Source organism: Plodia interpunctella, chromosome 16, assembly GCF_027563975.2.
Source record: "Plodia interpunctella isolate USDA-ARS_2022_Savannah chromosome 16, ilPloInte3.2, whole genome shotgun sequence".
NCBI lineage: Eukaryota > Metazoa > Arthropoda > Insecta > Lepidoptera > Pyralidae > Plodia > Plodia interpunctella.
The window spans coordinates 5,007,424-5,018,233 of record NC_071309.1 but is presented as its reverse complement, the minus strand read 5'-3'; positions in this window follow the sequence as shown (position 1 = coordinate 5,018,233).

Below are 10,810 nucleotides of genomic sequence, written 5' to 3'. Positions count from 1 at the left end.
TTTGAGCGGCTGCATGTGGCTGATAAGAGGGAGAGCGCTCGGTTTACTGCCGATTCTTGAATATTCCATATCTAACCGAAATTCCTTATTATCATGATTTTTTGTAGGTTTAGAAGGAAATCATTCATTTTGATAGATTAAACCTATCAGGTCTGTTTCTTTTACGCTAAAAGTAAAGCTATACTTTTTTTTAATTAGTTTAGATTTATAAGTATTTGTACCTTGGGGTCACTCGGTTTCCAACAAGTAAATGCCATTCCATGTTGACGATATAAGAGGAGACTAGGAACAGAAAGCTTTGAGAGCTGATAGGCAACAACAGCATTCTCAAAGAATAGGTCGTTGTCGGGCAGACGGCTGGAGCTACTACATCTTTAAAATTTGAAGGTTTCTTTTTATTACCATCCTATGATTTGTGGCGTCACAGCTGATAGTGAAATCAGGAACACGCGAGGATGAGTGGGAGAGAGATACTCAATAACTCAAAAAGAAAAAAAAAGGATTGACAGGGATATCACAGACATATGAATTGGAGACTATGGATGAGACGTAGAAAACAAAACCGTGAAGCTCGGCGTACATTGGAGTAAGCTTATATCTTGAATCCTGCAGCCGCAAAAGAACAAGAAGACGTGATTTATCAACAAAAAATGTAAATTATTTTTAAAGAGTAGAATTATTCAAAGTGTCTGAGACACAAGACGCGACGGTCTACATTATTGGGTCGTAAACCACGAAGGACGCTTCATAAAACTGAAACAAACCTCAAGCGGATTCTTGTTTATTTACATCGATTTACAAGACGGTCTGCGGTTAACCGATATTGTAAAAAACTAAATGCGCTGAAACCAAAAACTTTGTGAATTACCAGTGTAATGAAACAGAAAAATCACTTAATTATTTTTAAGCAATTAAAAAAAGTTGCTACTCAAACTCTTCGTTAAATATTATCAAAGTAAAGCATAAGATGAAATATGATACTAAAATGAAAAGAACGCAAAGAATAGAAAATAAGCATTAAAAAAATCAACTTCAGCAATTTTACTTAACCGAGGCCGGCCTGAGGGGCACATCTCAGCAGATTATTTTATCTTTGAAGGCTTGATACAATTATCGATAAAACCTATCTTTTTGCTCGACTTTCTATAAGTATAGAAATATAGTATAAGGACAAGAATATTTTTACTTTTACAAGGATTACAGCCCGCTTCGAGCTCCATTGTTATATAATCGCAAAAGCAAAGTGTTACGTTGACGCAACGTAGCAATGGGACATGGCTCAAGTATCCCTGTACTTTTATGAACCAATTAATTAAAAGGAAACCGTTTTAACGTAACCGTTTGTTTCTTTATAATTTATTTTTAACCTATGTTGTCTTTTGCTGAGTAGGGTTCCCATTATCTTCCACTTACCTAAAGAAACACTCGTCAAATCTCGGTGCGAAAAGCATCGGACTGACATGGCGTCCCTCTGTGAATTATATAATTAAATTGCTACATCAAAACAACATTTAAATACACAATACAGTCTTATAAAGAAAAACACTTAATTTTTATTTACACTCGACTAGCGTACGAGTGTACGATTGTTGTTTAACTTTTCCCCTTCTCAAAGTGAGACATAAACTCTTCGCAAATCCAGCGGGGGACTTGAAAGCGTCGTCTCGGAAATTTTCCAAGTCAACGAAAGCAAGAGGCGACTACGTCTTATTTCAGGGGAGCCCCCGATACAACGACAGAGATTTACATTTGAAATAGGCTGAGAGCTGAGCTCTTTTATTTGGGCCCGTTTTATTTACTCGCTCGCCTATATTGCGATGTAGTTGAACCGAAATGTTTATTATTGTACTAGCGACCGCACACTATACATGTATAAAGCTATAGCTTGCACATTCATAAAGAAGAAATTTATAGGCTTTATATTATTAAAGTGGGAATCTAACATTCGTGGTAGTTCGTTATCCATATAAGGCATGTTGGAGAGTTGTAACATATATATAACTTACAATCCAATAGATATTATTTATTCCACACACTTATTATGTAGTTAACTATAACAACTACAGATTACATTTATGTTGTTGTATTTCACAAAGTGATTACAATATATTCAAAGATTATAGAATCAAATGTGACTATTCTAAAATGATAAGGAAACATTTCTATAAAGAAAGAAACAAAATTGCTATTTTTGTAAATTGGCTACCGAGATCCTTCTAGCTTCCAAAGAGTAAAAAAAATGAAATATTGACATAAATGGACAGAGTCGATTCCTAGAATTAAAATCTCTCTAACAAAAACTTTACATACACAAAGCACTTTTTCCGGTCAAATTTTCCCAAGGAATGGAGTATAATCGAATGACACGCGTTAGTCTTTTACTTTTGTAAAAAAGATTGTGAAAAGTAAACTTAAATAAAAATCTTAAGCACTTAATTAGTGCGAACTACTGAGATTTTCCTGCTTTTAAAATACAGTAGACATTCTACGTATACCAACTTAATTAGTGTCTTTGAAATAAAACAAACAGCTATACTATAATGAAAACACAACGAATACATTATACCTAGGATTGAATGTATTTAACTTCTTTTAAGAGCTCCAAAGATATTGTAATTCTAAACTGAAATGGCTTTTGTATTGTATAATGTTTTTGATAGAAAACTTCGCTTCGAGAAAAAGTAGCTTTCTTTAAAAGCAGGCTCATTTACCCACTATACTATACAAGGCTTCACATATTAACTAGCAACTAGGGCTGTACCGAGCGCTAATTTTGGACCTACCGCTATAGATACATTTTGCATATACAGAAAATGTTTTCAAGACTGCTTTGAAAGAATTAAGAAGTAAATAATCAAATATAAAAAATATATAATAAAATATAAAAAAGAAGATAACAAAATACTTCTTTTTTTTACAGGTAAAAGATTTGAAAACATCCTTGTGTTGTATTACATAAATGTTTATGTTTAATTGTACTGCGCAGAACAGAGATCAAATCAAGGACATATGGAACTCTGCACAAACTGGCAATAACAAAGGTAGGTAGGTTGATATTGTTCTGTAGACTGTACAAGCTAAATGAAATATACGAATAAAAAGTATCCGACCGACAGTGTGCATTGGACTGTGTAGTGTCATAGGTTGTAGCTGTGGGCACGATAATGGTTTTTCGTGATTGTTAAAAATGTTATCAATAAGTACAAATAGTATTCCATCTAAAGTTAGCCCCAACTTCAAGACTGTGTGTTAAGGATTACTCAACGATACTGTATTTTATAATTAACATGAGTATAAACTCATAATATTACATAATACTATATAAAGTTCCGAGATCTAGGTCAGTCTGAAAAAGATCATTTTCCATCTTGGCCTGAGCGAAGATCGAACCCGGGACCTCTTGACCTTTGATATTTTTTACTTGTAGATAAAAAAATAATGATATATCTTTTGTAAACCTTACAAGTATATCCAGTACTTGTAGGGTTTACAAAAGATATATTAATGTTATATAAGTATATATGTTTTCTACATCCATGTTTACAAGGTTATACGTGAAAACAATAATTAGGTGTACATACACAAACGTTCTTCTTGAGGTCGGGTTACAAGATAAATTAATATAAATTTGTTTTCTATTTCCATGTTAAAATTGTGTACCCTCTTATTTACGAGGTTATACTTATGTATACAACATTTATACACGAACGTTCTATTTGTGGTCGGGTTATTTGCAGTGGGTTACACTGCGGGTCGTTTAACAAAATGACGGGACCTTTTTATCTTAGTCGGACTGCAATTTGTTGTTCGCTCTATTTCCCGGACCGCAAACGGACAGCTTTTTTGAATGTTATCCTTTTTGTTTAAATTGAATTGCGTTTCGGAGTAGGAGTAGCTAGTGTAGACACAAATCCATACATAACATTAATAACAATTATTTTATTTCTAAAATTATATATTATAAAAAAAAGTGGAATAAAATCCGAATTACTAATCATCCACCATAGTATAAATAAATTTCATAACAGTTAAAAAATCAGTTATTTGTGGCAGTGAAATATTAAATGCTTTGCTTTCCATTAGCTACGAAAACATAAACTTACAAATAAACGCAATAACAAGATATGACGATACATATATGCAAATTCTTATGAAACATATACAAAAGTGATAAAATTAAACCAGTGAGTTACAAGCTCAAGATCATTATCGGAATCCTAAAGAAATAGCGGCACAGTCTATAATGTCTGAGTCATATTGAGCTTGCTTCAATCTCGCGGGCGCGGCGACTGGGGGGCGGGGCAGGAGCGGACCCACCGTTGAGCGTACAATAGGCATACTGACAAACTATTTTGATTGAAATTGTACGTTACAAATAAATTTGAATACAGAAAAATAAACACAATACGCTGTCTGAAGTTTCCAACGACTTTCTCGTAAGACTACAACTTTTAACCAAGCACAAATGATCCAAGGAATTAGATGGAGGAAAAAGATGCGCACTTGTCTCAATGACACATAAGAGACAAGTAGATCTAGCTCTTGTAAATAAATACCATCCTTGTAAATAATCCCAGAAGTGAATCTGGATATAGATGATTTAAAAAAACAAACTTTATTCATGGCTGTGTCAACCTATTTTGAGGGTTTTGAGGTCTGGATCCGCGCCTGGGCGGGGGTGTGGGAGGGGAACACTTCGTTTGTCGCGATATCGCTCATAAGCGTCGCTATCTCGCCGCGACGCTCCCTATTCACCCAAAATAGTACCTCAAGGAGTTCGGTAATGAGTTTCCTTGTACACAGTTACTAGCAAGCACTATTTTTAACGGAGGCATTTTTAGTAGTATACTTTATGATACCAGAGTGTAGTGCAAATGTTGGTCGTTATGAACTTAAGATGCGAGGTTTCCGTGCGAGGCAAAGCCAAGCGTTATAATAAGGCAGAGTATGTAATTATCATGCGTGTGCCGTGAGACGTTTTTAGCACACTTGAAGCGTAAAACGTCGAAATAGCACTTGTGGTTGAAATATTACGAGCAAGTGTATTGGAAAATTTGGTGACTATTTATGAGGAAACCATGAGAAAACTGATTACATTACCGAACTAGTAGTTCTTATACTATGAAATACTAATATTATTTTTAAAATTTTCTATCTATCAAACTGTTCAAATATTATCTATACAAAGTTTTGCTTTGTTATTCCGGGATTTCAAATCTTAAATGTTAACTCCAAATATTACACTGGAACCGCAGCTATGTAGTGTGTTAAATATATTCTGGATTCTGAAATTAGTATCGTTCAGTTTAATAAGCAAGTCCATGCGAATTATTTAGAGGGAAATGCCAGTCTTATCACATCCAATAAATACTTTGAATGTTATCTGTGGTGTACGTTTTACGGCAACATAAACCAGCTGATAGCTAGGAGATTGCTGTGAATCACCCTGCATCAAACTCCATTGTTCTGCTCGACACAACACTTCAGCATATTTCTTGTTCAATTGTTCAAATAACGACACGTACACACTATACATTAAAATGTTTTTATTGTTTTCTCTCTGTTGTTCGTTTATATAAAATGTACGATAAAGCTGCAAATAAATATCTTAGTATATAAGATGTGAATGAAATATTATTAGGCAAGTCATATACGTATTACAAATACCGGACGTGTTTTTGTACGGTTTTCACTATTTCAGTTATAATTTAGAGCGCAGCCCACTGTAAATAATAATGAAGATTGCGTTGTTGATTTGCTACGAAGCACGGATACATCATCTTTCTTCGCTTTGTAGAAAGTGACTCACTTTTTATAAAGCAAAGAAAGATGTCTGCTATTGATACGTAGTCCATGCTATAATAAGAAAAATGTAGCAATCTACGACGCTTTCGTAGTCAACTCTACAATGGGAGACAATGTAGCAATATCTACGATACACGTCTACGAGACGGTTGCGTAGTCAACTACAATGGCAAAATTGTAGCAGTCTACGACTACGGCTTCGTAGTCGATTCTACTGTGGTGAAGATGTAGCAGTCTACGTAATCACTTGTGTGTGGCTTCCCTAGAGTCATATTAACACGGCAAACCACATATACAAATCGTTTTCTAAAATAAAAATTGCCGATTGGAAAGGGTTAAGGCAAGGATGTAACAGACTACGAGGCGTGTAAACTACGCTGATATTGATGTACTCTCCTCAAAAAACCTGATAATGTGCGTGTGGTCTTAGGGCCCACTTCTTGAAATTCTATGAAATTATTCTTGGGATTTAGTGAACATTCCAAAAGAATTCTTTTTGTGTTAGTTATTAAGTCCTCTGATGAGAACAGACCTCGTCAGGTGGTATTTATTTCAATTATGACCTGATAAATATGAATTATGTTTCACAGCTTCATACTTTGAGATTTATAGATATTTATTACTTTCAACAAAAAAAGTTTCATGCTAAAAGCCTTCTAATGATCTACATCTACATTTTAATGTAACAGTTTACGTCTTGCGCGACTATACCTTTTCTTTTTTCTACTATAACCTCATGAGGAAAACTTTTCAGCTGAATAATAAATAAAATATCTTAAGATCGTAAAGATTTAAGATAACATATTTACAAATGAAATCAACGAGTTTGAAATTTGTCCGAAATTCGCATAGTGAAGGTTCCGTAAAAAAGTTTTAACGTGAAACCATTAACTCAACACTATATGAACATATAAACGACTATATATTGCCCGGGACTTCGCTTCCGTGGGAATTTTGAGATAAAATATAGCCTATAGCAATCTTGGATAATGTACCTTTCTAATGGTAAAATAATTTTTGAAATTGGTTAGGTAATTTCGGAGATTACCCGCCTCAAACTTACAAACCCACAAACGCTTACCTCTTTATAATAGTAATATAGATAGTGCGAACATATATAATCAATGAATTAATTATTATAAGTATGCAGTCAGTACATTCTAATGAGTCGAATGTATTAGATTTATACGTATACGAAGTGAAGTAGATGTTAATTAAAACTACAGTCAACTTTACATTTACGGGTAAATTTACAGGGATCTTACCCTCCCGGGTTCGATCCCCGGTCGGGTCATGATGTAAAATGTTCTTTTTCTGATTCATTTTTCGGTTCAGAGACAAGCACTTTACCACTGCGCCACCGAGGTCATCAAACCCAGGACGTTGCGGAGTTCCCACATCGGGAGCAATTCATGCTTATCGCAATAATGCATTGTCATTCAAACTAAGCATGTATACAAAATTTCAGCTCAATCGGTTGAAGATATCTGCTTCAAAATTTAGTTCAAGATTCCACCCAAATAAACGTAGGGACATTGCAAGTTAAATAAAAACTTGCCAAAAGATTATAGAAATGGCAAATGTATCATCATGTGTTATATGTGATAACAAAAATCACCTTTTCCGTAATTTCCATTTAAAAGTCATTTAGATATTTCCGTAATGCAATGCGAGCTTACTTAGTGTGATAAAAAGAGAAATCAAAGATATTATAGACTTGCATTTACAAAACAAGCCGACATTTCCGCTTCTATAACTCTTTAAAAATACGATTTCGTATACATATGCATGTATAAAGTGGTCAATAGCTAGTATAGAGGAAATGCTCGATCAAGACAAAGCGTAAAATTCACAATAACTTTAAATCAGCTCAAGTTACAGCTATAGGGCGTCGCTCGGCGACAAGCAGCGATTTACAACTGCAATAAAAATAGGTGTCCGCTATCGGCGAACACAATTCGTCCAGGCACTAATTGCATTGCCCGCGCCGCCTGCTATTGCTTCTGTAATTTAACCCCCTATCTATTTTTAGACTATCGTCCCTATGTTCTGCTCGTCCTTTTGATATTGTCAGTTTTAATTAAAAACATACTAATGAATCTGTAAATTTCCCGGAATATAGGTTCATTTGAAAACGTAAATATTCATGAAATAAATATTTTTTCGAGGAAATTCAAAAATTAACTAGCTCCTTTACCCGTGTGATTATTTTTTAAACACCATCTACTTTCTAAAGCATCCTTGACTATTCGATTTTTGACCTAATCCTTCCGGGATCGCGTACTTGCAGGATAAAAAGTAATCTATGTGTAAATCCAAGGTATCAGCTATCTCAATACTAAATTTCATAAAAATTAAGTTAAGAAGTAAAAAACATTCACTCAAATTTTTGTCTAAACTTGTACAAGTAAGTACTACATGAAACAAAAAGAACAGAAATTTTGATGTTCAGCACAATAATAACTCTTAGTCGCCCACGCCGATGTTGCCCCTTTGTCGCCAATCGCGGCGACTGATTTGAGGGGCTCATCCACTGAGCGGCGAGTCACCACCTGCCACTGAATAGTCAGTTATCATGATTATGGCAGGTGTCCGAACTCTTGGCAATAGCCCATTCTTAGTCCATCAAAATTTCATTCTATAGACCAGTACTTCTATCCATTATTCTGCGATAGTTCACACTCCCGCCGAGACCTGCTTGGGCATATCATTATATTGGTATATCCGCGAGCGGGTTTTGGCGGGAGACCTACACAACATCAAAACTCTCCAAAGGGCTTCTACGCGTGTTGGATCTATATCCCCACGCAAGCCTCTCAAAGGACCGGCCTAGGTGCCGTGTATTGTTAAGGAGAAACATAATAATAATATAATAAGGTGGTAGAAAAATACTGAATGACTTTGAGAAAATATATGATATAAGTAGTTTTGCCTTATATTAGGTACGTGACTTTATGGTGCAGGCTCCATAATACTACATAGGGCCCAAGTAGTTGTAAAGTTTTTGTGAAATCCTTAGGTATGTATTGTTTTAGGCAGTCAGTACCTACATAATTTAAGAAACAACTGCATCGGGCCTTGTTCAGTTTCCAGGATTCAGTTAATAACGCTTCTCGATACGTCCGTGTTTTCTTTCATAAGTATTTTGCAACTCACGTAGTTTCCTCAATATGGTCGGCAGTTATTGTTGAGAGCTTGTGTAGAGCTCATAGCAGGTAATCCTGAATTTATTGCAGTTTCGAGTGGAGACTGCCAGATAAATCCCTCTATAGTCTGTTTCCATCAGTCTTTCAGAGATTTTCCTTAGTAAGCCTCAGGCTAGAAAGCAATTAAATTGGAATAGGCAATACAGATCCATAAAAGTTATATACCTACTTGATATGCCTCGATTAATATGTGTTCATGTTTTAGATAAACGCTTATATAATTAGAACTAGATGCAGCCTGTGCAGCCAGTTTTTGCTAAACCTAGTTATGACCGAAAATGAGTGTAATGGTTTTTTTTTTGGGTCTCGTATTGTATACACGTATGTGTAACCAATTGGGGTCTGCTGTACCCAGAAGTCCTACTACGAAACATACAAACACGTAGCACGTTACTAACGTCCATATGCTGTCACTTTTTCGTACGAGAACGTGTAGACGCAATGACGTGTTTTATGTTTCGTGGTAGCCCCTCAGGTCTATCTGAAAAATATCATTTACCATCTTGACCTGACCGGGGATCGAACCCTCCTATGATCCTCTCATTACCCACAAATGTCGTCGAGGTAGAATTCATTGTTTTTATGAAGTATTTTCTGTCTTTATAAGTTCAAACAAAATCTTCTGCTTTATTCAATTTAGGAGATTGTTCAAGGAAAAAAGAATTACTTATTTCAAACCGCGCATGCAAACGAAGTTGCGAGCACAGCTATTTTCTAATGAAATTATCTTTTGAAACATATCTTGTGTTATCGTTTTAATTTGCCAACAAATAAAATAAATTGATAAAAATGGAAGTTTAGACGTTAACTTTAAACTACGCGCCGCCGTTCATTAGACAAAATGTATTTTGCGTTTTTCTGCACAGGTCAAAATCTAGTGTGACCGAGCTTTCGTGAGCGCGAGAAATTAAACCGAAATTTACGATTTTAAACATTTTCGTTGATTTTCACGAGGTCGTTGGCTGTACTGGTAATTAACTGCGAAAAGCAAATTGAATAACGCAGTCTCATTACGTGTAAGTAGATATCTATTGATGATTGATTGATTTATGCAACGGGAGAAAAGTGAAATACAACTTACAGGCTTTTGAAATGTATGGAATTACTGGCTTTTACCAGACAGTATTTGAACCAAAAAACCTGTCTTAGCGAGCATCATCTCTTGATCACAATCTACCTTTCTGCAAAATTTCATCTTAATTGGCCTAGTAGATTTACATATTTCGTGACAAGTGACAGAACGAAATAACATTGCATATTTTTGATACGAATACTCTACAGCTACAGACCTATATAGTAGTGTCTAGAGCAGACAGTTCGATTTTGATGATCAAACGTAGGAATCTATAGAATTTTAATTTCGTTGGGTATAGAAGTAACTATTCAAAACAAAACATTTAACAATAAACATTGGAATGTTCTGCAATCTCTCACTCACTTTCGCGTGCTCCAGGTTAGAAAATTTGGTTATGATTTTACAAGGGGCAATTTGGGAATGCTATTGTTGCCTATCAGTTGAGTCGTAAGACATCCATGGGGCGATATGAAGTGGCCCTATTCTAGGGAACCACACGTCGCAAAGTTCGTTATTAGGTTTACAATAACTTTCATAAGAATTACATAAACTAATTCACTTACATAAACTAATTAAACTTATAAAACATAGCTTCAAACTTCTCTTTGTCAAGTCAAGTTCATCTTTCATTATCAAAATCGTATTGCCAGAAAGGCACTCAAGCACAGTTACTGGTCAAAAAAGTATAGTTAGGTATTAGTTTACTGGTGGTCACGACCCTCAG